Source organism: Pseudorca crassidens, chromosome 12 (assembly GCF_039906515.1).
Source record: "Pseudorca crassidens isolate mPseCra1 chromosome 12, mPseCra1.hap1, whole genome shotgun sequence".
Taxonomy (NCBI): Eukaryota; Metazoa; Chordata; class Mammalia; order Artiodactyla; family Delphinidae; genus Pseudorca; species Pseudorca crassidens.
Genome location: NC_090307.1, coordinates 84,637,860 through 84,647,005, shown reverse-complemented (window position 1 = coordinate 84,647,005; position 9,146 = coordinate 84,637,860). Strand labels below are relative to the sequence as shown.

The 9,146-nt window shown below is 54.7% G+C and overlaps 1 protein-coding gene across 4 annotated transcripts in view; it reads right to left on the bottom strand.

The window, feature by feature from the left end:
• Positions 1–5,598: 5,598 nt before the first annotated feature.
• Positions 5,599–9,146, bottom strand: part of MLXIP (MLX interacting protein) — a 60,203-nt gene continuing 56,655 nt past the window's right edge. For all 4 annotated transcript variants that reach the window (XR_010933371.1, XM_067700985.1, XM_067700987.1 and 1 more), the window contains one exon: positions 5,599–9,146. This exon is cut by the window's right edge. The gene's annotated coding sequence lies outside the window, so the exon portion shown is untranslated.

Below are 9,146 nucleotides of genomic sequence, written 5' to 3'. Positions count from 1 at the left end.
AAACGAGATGTGGTTCCTACCTTAGGAAGAGGTGATGTTATGAACGCAGTACTGACATTTACAGCACCAAGCAAAAAAAGGTAGCATGTGCCGTAAGTGACAGAAATGGAGCACCGGTGGTAGTTCAGAGTCCAAAGTGGGGCGGACCAGGCCAGGGCAGGCTACGGAGAGGAGGAAGCCCGGCCTTCCGGGGGGGCGGGGGGAGTGCTCGCGAAGGAATAGAGGGAAGAAGTGCGGGGTGTGACTGCACAACCACAGGGAGTTCGTTTTGCCTGGAACCTGTAATGGCAGACAGTGTCAGTGCTGAGCTGAAGGCCAGGCTAAGGGCGGGGCTTTGTTCTAAAAGAGCAGTAAGTTCTCAAGGGCTGGGAGGGGGCAGATTTTTTGACACAAGGATGGGTGTGGTGGGAAGCTCCATGCTATTTCCTGAACTTTTCAGGCCAGAGCTGGGAAGTTTCACTGGGGAGTAGCTCAACTCTGACCCGTACCAGCTGGGCCCGCGGCGAGGCCCCGGGACCAGTCAGCGACGTTCTAGAGAAAGAATTCACAGCACAAGATCTGACAAATGAAAAGGGGGCGGACAGGATGCTGTGGGGAAGGAGAACTAGAATGAGTCCAGTGTCCTACAAAGGAGGATGGTCTTATACGACATCACTTATATGTGGAATCTAAAATATGGCACAAAGGACCCATCTACAACACAGAAACAGACTCATAGAGGACAGACTTGTGGTTGCCAAGGGGGAAGGGGGGAGGGAGAGGGATGGACTGGGAGCTTGGGGTTGGTAGATGCAAACTATTACATTTAGAATGGAGAAACAACAAGGTCCTAATGCATAGCACAGGGAACTCTATTCAATATCCTGTAATAAACCATAATGAAAAGAATATGAAAAAGAATGTCTACATGTGTATAACTGAGTCACTCGGCTATACCGCAGAGATTGGCATGACATTGTAAATCAACTACACTTCAATAAAAAAGAAAGGGAGGATGGTCTTAGCAATGCCTTAATAAAAACGGGGAACTTTGGAAGAGGGGACGGGGGAGAAGGTGGGAGGGAAAGAAGAGTAAGAGGAGCTAACACTGGAGATGCTGATTATAAAACAAGCACCCTGAACCCCTACAGTGATCCAGCGGGGCAGGCGGAATTACCGTGGGGATTTTTTTTTTTTTTTTTTTTTTGGCCACGCCTCGAGGCAAGTGGGATCCTAGCTCCCCAGCCAGGGGTCGAACCCACGTCCTCTGCAGCGGAAGCACAGAGCCTTAACCACTGGACCGCCAGGGAAGTCCCCAGGCGTAATTATTGTCCACATCTTACAGATTTTCGGGCCCAGAAATGTTGTCACTCGCAAGGCAGTCGGGAGCTAAAGGGTGAGGAGTTTGGATTTTCCTCTAAATGCGGCAGGAAGCCTCTGGACCGTTAAGCAGGGGAAGGACGGTGAGTGGTAGGTGTCTTTAAAAGGATCGCTCTAGCTCTGGGGGGAACTGATGACAGAGGGCAGCGAGAGGAGGAACCTGGGAATGCACACTGTCCGGACGGGTGGTGGCAGTGGGGGTGGGGAGAAACGGTTGGGTTCGAGCTGGTTTGCGGGACCACTGACAGGACCTCCTGGTAGATCAGAGGTGGGAAGCGAGGGAAAAGGAAGAACGAAGGTGACGTGTGAGTCTCCGGCCTGAGCGACTGGGCAGATGGCAACGCCATGTAGGGAGATGTGGAGTATGTGGGAATGAATGCGTTCTAGGCCGGGGAGGGTGAAAGCTAAAGGAAGGCTGGTTATGAGGAGAGAGACTTGAGACGCTTCTCGGGGGAGAGGAAGGAGTCGACTGGAAAAAGAGAAAACTGCACGGGACGGAAGAGGCCATAGACGAGCAAAAGCCCCAGTGGAGAGGGAGGGAAGGTTCCATGCGAAGGCAGGTGTTGCGTCTGGTCAACGTTTCTTCCCATGAGATGTGCTCTTCCCTGCAGGTCTTGCCCCCTCTGCATGGCTGACTCTTGTCCTGCTGGGTCCTGGCTCGGGGGCCACCTTCCAGGGGCCGCTCCCTGACCCCCTCCCCGCCCCCCCCAGCAGTCTCCCTGCCGCTCCTCTACGGCACCCTGGCACCCCGTGCTTCTCCCCACCCCTTGGTACCAAGACAGACTTTTGTCGTGTCTCCAATAAACTCACCGTGTGTCCCCTGAGCTGAGTACAAATTCATCCTTCAGCACATGTGTCTTGATCAAAGTCTGGAGGAAAGAGAGAAAGCTGGGGGAACTTGTGGCAGGTGTTCTGGCGGGGCACGGAACTGGAGGATCCTTTGTCTATGGCGGGTGGGGAGGGTGTTCAGTTATGCCGGGGACTCAGGAGACACCGATAGGTTGGAATCTGGGCTGCGGGACAGATAAGGGGACAGGTGGGAAGGCCCCATCCCCGCCACAAACCTGTAATGGTACCAACCAGCCCTGTTCAGTCACATCCCCCAGGAGCGACAGTCAGTCAGACTAGATCAAGAGGTTAGACTGTTTGCTGTACAAACCCATATAAGGCATGAAAGTACACACTTAGAAAGCTTTTCCCCTTCTCTAAACAATAAGGGTTTTCTAGCTAATGATTCAGGGAAACAGAAAAGCTGATCAACCAGAACTCCCTACGCCCCAGGTTTCTCATCAACTGTGCCTTGGTAGTTTTTCACAAAGCCTTCGGGCGTTTTCAAACGACCAACGTTGCAGGCGTAGATGCAATTCTGGAAACAAAAGCACATTTACTATTCACAGATGAAATCCATATGGTGTCTGGGATTTGCTTCAAAATGATGGCGGTGGGGGTGAGGTATATAGCCAACAAAACTGGCCCCGAGTCGGTCATCGTTACAGTGGATGACGGGTAGGTAGGGGTTCACTGTACTGTTCTACTTGTGTGTGTGCTGGAGATTTTCTGAAGTAAAAAGGTAAAACACACATTGAGTGTAATCCCAGCAGCCTACACAAGGCTAAATTCAGAGCTTGACGTACAAAACAGAGCTACTAAAGAAGGCAGACTGTGTTCTATAGAATCAAGTCCACATCCAAGATGAAACGCTCTCAAATGCCATTTGGAGACTATTCTAATCATATCTACAACCTGAATTACTGAAGTTGATGTATTAAGTATGTAATCGTAGGAGCCAACCTTGAACCCTGCAGGACACCCACTTGAGCTTGAGTTCTGCACCTGCTGCTTGCCTGCCCCCACCGCCCCGTCTCGTCAGGCTCCCCACACCCTCCGCCTGTCTGACATGGAGGTGCTGAAGGGGCCGCTGGGCTGGTGGAAGGGCCTGGGGCTGAGGGCCACTGGGCAGGTGCCCTGAGCACCTGCCGTGCTGGTTCTGAGCTGGGCACAGCAGTGGCCATGGGCATCTTGTTCTGATGGGCCTCAGAACCTGGCGGGGAAGATAAATGATAATGACAAACATGACCAGCATCCGGAGGAAATACAGCTGCTCTGAGGTCTGACTTGGTGTGTGCACGTGTGTGCGCGTACGTGGGCGAGCGTGCATACACCTGTGTGTTGGAGGGAGGAACATTAGGGCTGCTTTCTGAAGAACTGACGTTTAAGGATTAAAATGGGAAGAAAGAATAGGAGCTATTCAGGAAAAGGGGTGGAGACGGGCAAAGGCTTGGGCAGAGGAAAGAGCCCTTGGGAAAACCTGAAGAGTGAAACAAAACAAAGCATGGAATGTTCAAGGAACTGAAAAGAGCAAAAATGAGCTTGGAAAGGCAAGTAGGGGCAGGATGGGCTCAACGGAGCGGGGTGGACTGACCTTTATCTGGAAACCCTTGAAGGGCTGCGTGGAGTCAGTGCTGTGCCCGGACTAGGACTTCCTCAAGCTCCCACTGACTATAAGGTCGAGGCTACAAGACAGAGAAGGGATGGACGACACCATCGTGTGAACTTGAGAAACGATGGCAACTCGGACTTGGGTGATGATGACTGTGGGGCTGGAGAAAAGTGGATGATGTGTTTGGAAGACATTTGGAGGACAAACTCGACAGGACTTGCTGCTGGAGGAGGGGAAGGGGAGGGGAAGGACGTCACGGATAATCCTCCGGATTCGGTGGATGGAGAGGCCCGTTACAGTATAAAAAATGAACCTTTAGCCTTCTGGCTCTGACCCATGCAGCCTCGCCCCCTTGGAAACGACTTTGATTTCTTCCTCTATAAAATGGGAATAACCGCCTTACCCACTCGAGAACTGTCCAGAGTGGGGCATGTGGCCCAGTGCCTGACACTGAGGCAGGGAAGCTCCAGTGCCCTGGTCTCTCCCTCTAGACACTCCGCTCCTCCCTCCCCACTTCCAAACTCTCCCTTCTTCTCCTAATTACACCCCAACTATCTTTAAGATCCCATACCTAACATGGGGCTGGGCTCAAAAAGTTAGAAGAACCGGGCTTCCCTGGTGGCGCAGTGGCTGGGAGTCCGCCTGCCGATGCAGGGGACGCGGGTTCGTGCCCCGGTCCGGGAAGATCCCACGTGCTGCGGAGCGGCTGAGCCCGTGAGCCATGGCCGCTGAGCCTGCGCGTCCGGAGCCTGTGCTCCACAACGGGAGAGGCCACAACAGTGAGAGGCCCGCGTACCTCAAAAAAAAAAAAAAAAAGTTAGAAGAACCAACTGGACACCCACTGATGAGGTCAATGGAAACTGAGTTCCTTCTAGTCTCAAGGAGTCCATGAGCCACTCACCTCTCTCAGGGGGCCCTGGTTCTCACGGCTCCAAATCTGGCTTTGTGTCATGAAGACTTTTTTCCTTGGGGTAGGCGTGGGGGGTTGATCAAACAAGGGCCTGCATATGAACCCACTGCATCTTAGGAGATATGGATCCAGGCAGTTGCTCAGTGAAACAAGCCAGCAGCTCTGTAGAGGGGCCGGCAGCCTGAAAGGGGACAGCACGGCTCATCTTACAGTCACCCTGCCCAGCCCCAAGGAGCTGGGGGCACAGGAAGATGGTAGGACTGAAAGAAAGGCTTTTAGATTAAACAGAGATCATCAACATCTCAGCACAACAAAGGGACATCTCTGCTGGTCAACTTCCCAGCATTTTCTATCTACAGTGTCGGGTCAACAGTCAGCAGGGCCCCCCCTCTCGGGGGGCATCACCGCAACGCAGCCCCCCCCCACCACCACCAACAGCTCTGTGCTGGGGCCAGTGCTGGCCACACTGGTGATAACCTGTGCTTTCTGGGCACCAGACGCTCGTGACTTCATGTGACCCTCGTGCCCACCCAGTACAGAGGGCAGGGCGGCTGCTGCTTGCCCGAGTTCCACACGAGGAAACGGGTAGTTTTGTACAAGTACCCCTGGACTCTGTCCACCTGGGAAAAGCCTGGAGCACCTGGCCCTGGTGAGTTCACGGGCAGAATCTGTCCTGTCGGGCCTTTCGGCGGAGGCCTCTCTTTAGGACTGCAGTCTTCTAGGGCCACCTCCGGAGCCCCACTGCCTCAGGCCTGCCTCCTCACTCCCAGCCCCTCGGCTCCAGGCTGCACCCACTTCCCCCAAGGCTAGCACGAGTGAGTCAGGTGTGAACATCACTGCTCTGATCTTCCACTGCTCAGCAGGGTAGCAAAGACCACACAGCACAGGCTTTTCAAAAAAATACGGCTTTTTATTGTCTTGGATGCAAATATAGTTTTTGAACTGCATTGTAGTGTTGAATACAGCTGGTGGAAACTCGCTTTTCAACAGTGGAGCATGAAGGGCCGTCTCTGGATGGCGCAGGCCTGAGGGAGCCTCCGATTCACAAAACTCTCCTTGGGTTTTGTTTTTCTGCCCATAAGCGGTGACTGTCTCCTACCGGAGGCCTAACACAGTCACCAGAGCTCACAACAGAAAAAATGAACCATTTATACAATGAACTGAAACCCAAAAAAGGAAAAGAACGTGCTGTTTCAGCTGTGGCGTTACAAAACAAGCAAAACAAGCCGTGTGAACAGATTCAGATAAAGCAGCAGCAGGGCACCTCGGGCTGAGGCCGCGGTCCAGCTCCCTCGCAAGAAACATAGCCTGGGCTTCGTGTCTCCCTGGTCGAGCCCTTCCTACCTTTTAACTGCAGGATGTAAACTCTACGGAAATGCATCAGACTTGTTTCTCCCAACCCTCTCCACAACCTCAACTCTTGACAGTGGCGCATCTCCCTTCAGAAACCCAGGAGAGAATTCTTCAAATTAGTGACGCCCAGGGTTGACTCTGGAACTAAAAGTTGGACTGGGAGATGGAGCTGAATTTTGCTACATAATTATAAAAGAATTTCACAAAAATAAAATTCCATTAAGTAAACACCCACAAACACACACACAGGCTTGTGCAAGCGCACACGCGCGCGCGCACGCACACACACACACACGCATAGTGAAAGCCAACATTCAACAGGAAAAGTTCCCTTTTCTTTATCAAAGGCTTATTTTCACAAGCCTCGACAGGAAACAGCCCTGTGTGGTGAGCTGGGAAAGCCAAGGCGTCAGAAGGAAAAGAAAACAGGGCAGGTGATCTGTGTGGAGGCAGCCGGGGGGTCCTGAGGCTTCTCTCTGCTCCTGGAGCCCCTCCGATCCCCACACCTGCCTGCTGAGCGGGTCAAGGATACGCGACCACTGAAATGTACGTGTTGAAGGTCCAAGCTCCTCCACCCTCCACCCTCGCGTCCTGTCCTGTCATCTGTGCTCAGACGTGGTGACAATCCTCTTTCATGTACGAGGCACCAAGGGCATGGAGCCAAGGACCCCCGCCCACTGCTGCCCTTGAGCCCACACTGGGGCGCCCCAGCTCCCTTCCTCAGCAGGCCTACCACCAAGGAAGCCAAGCTGCTCTGACAAGCGGTGTTCCAAGCCTGCCCCCCTGCAGCCCAGGTGAGATAAAAGAACAGAAGTGGGGCAGGTTAGCCAGCGCGGGGCTGGGTCCACACTGAGCAAGTGTGCAGGCCGCGGGCAGACGGGCCCCCTGGACAGCCCCAGCTCCACCCTGATGAGCCCTCGTTCAGCTGGACAGCGAGAACGTGTGATCTTGAAAACGACGACGAGCCTGCCGCTCGGACTCACTCATCCAGGTGGAGAGCCGGCTGTACAGGGAGGGGAGGCCCAGGCTGAGAGGAGGCCACCGCACCCCTTCACCTGGGGAGGGACAAGGGGTTTGGCCCCCACCCTGGGATGCCACGTCCCCTAAGAATCGAAGTTTCTCTTTCTATCGGCCAGAGCAATAACAAGCTGGAGGGCTGAGCGCTATCTAGAAAGGGAGGCGGGACCAGGTCACAAGGACAGAGTAGAGGGAGCTGGGTGCACGGGGTCACCCGCAGCGCCCTGCCAGTCCCTCCCCAACGAGACCTGGTGCTCACATCGACACTGACTCCTGACGCCGGGGCTGCTTCTTCCCTTGTGCCCTGAAAACCCCAGCCAGGTTGGGGGCCTGGTGGGAGAGGGGTGACAGTTGGATGTCACCCACCTGAGACCGAGGGAGGGACGGGCCAGCCAACTGCGGAAAGCCCCACTCTCCCTGCATCTCCCACACGGTGTCAAACAGCAACCAGCAGTGGGAAGGGAGGTGGCGGCACAGAAAGGTTTCACAGAAACACTTTCAGAGATTACGTGCCAGACGGGCTTTTTTTTTTTTTCCTTCTCAGATTGATTTTCTTATTCTCCAAAGCGTCAGCATTTTTAAGTCTCTTTTACGGGAGGAGGGACAGGAGGGGTGAAAGTGAGTGTAAACAAACTACAGCATCCACTGGAGGCGGTCGGCAGGGGGTCCCGGGGTCCCTGCACCCCGGCCTGGGGCCCCAGGACAGAGGTCCAGGCTAGGCCCCCGTCTGGCCAGACTCATCAGGCAAGAATCCACAAGAGGAAAACTGCCGGGGCAAGAAACAAACGTGTTTGTAGTAAGAGATACGGCTCTGCAGCCCTACAACCATGACGGTGAGCACCAAGAGAAACGGATGTAAGGAAACAGCTCAAAACAAAACATGCATCTAGTTAAACGTCTGCTGGGACACACACACACACACACACACACACGCACACGCACACACACGCACGCACACACACACACACACACACACACACACACACACACAGCCTTCAATGCCTCATACAACCTAACAGCCTTAAATATTTTAAAAAACAGAATCATGAACATTACATCAGCCAAAGGGAGGGAGAGGTAGGCCAGAGAAGAAAGAGGCCAATTTTATATCCCACGGAGCTAAAAAAAAAAAAAAAAAAAGACTCCCAGCAAGGGGTGGGGAGAAAGCTAGTGATCTCGGAGAGGTCATGGCCAGGCCGAGCTCCGCGGCCACCACGCGGTTAACGAAGGCACAGGAACGGGGCGAGGCCGAGGGCAGGACCCTCCACAAGGCCTCATGGCTGGAACGTCTCTGGCTTTCCTTTTTCCCTATTGAGCCTCACGGAGTTCTTACCACGGTGCTCTTCCACTTTTGAGGGAGACCTCGTGTCCACTCCGGGGGAAGGCTGAGTTCCTGTCCCTCCTCCCAGTGGAAACGAAGGGCTGGCTCAGCCTCGCTGCGTGCTCGCGCCTCAGGAGAGCGATGCGAAGGCCTGTAAACACGGGTTCTGGGGAGGGGAAGGGGTGCCGCTGAGGCGCCCTTGACGGGGCTGGAGCACGGACGAGGAAGCAGGTGATCGGTCGTGACCCGTGGCAGGGGCAGTGGCACGGCCAGCGGCAAAGAGAGGACCCCGCCTCCGTCCTCCGACAGCAGAGGCTGAGGTGGGGCTGCCTGCACCCCCGAGCACCTTCCACAGGCCTCCGGGATCCAGCAGGAGCCTCCGAAATGATCCAAGCTTCAGAGGGTGGCCCACAGCGGCCCCTCCTGGGGCCCCTGGGCTCCTGGTCTGCCCAGCGCTTGCCCAGTCTCCATCTCGGGTCCGGAGGACAGAGGTTGAACGGGAAGCCTGCTGGCCTCTGAACTTCACAGCAGGACATGAAAAGCACATTCTTTCAATGAGGAGGTACCCCTGGCTGGGCTTCCTGAGTGTTAGAGAGCATCCTTCCATCTAGAGCTGCTCTTGCAGACACACCGAGAGGAGGACGGGCCCGGGACCGCCCCTCCTGCCGTGCCCTCCTCTGAACCCTTCCAAGTGCAATTCCCACATCCGGAAACAGCCTGCTGCCCCCTCCACCTGGACCAAATCT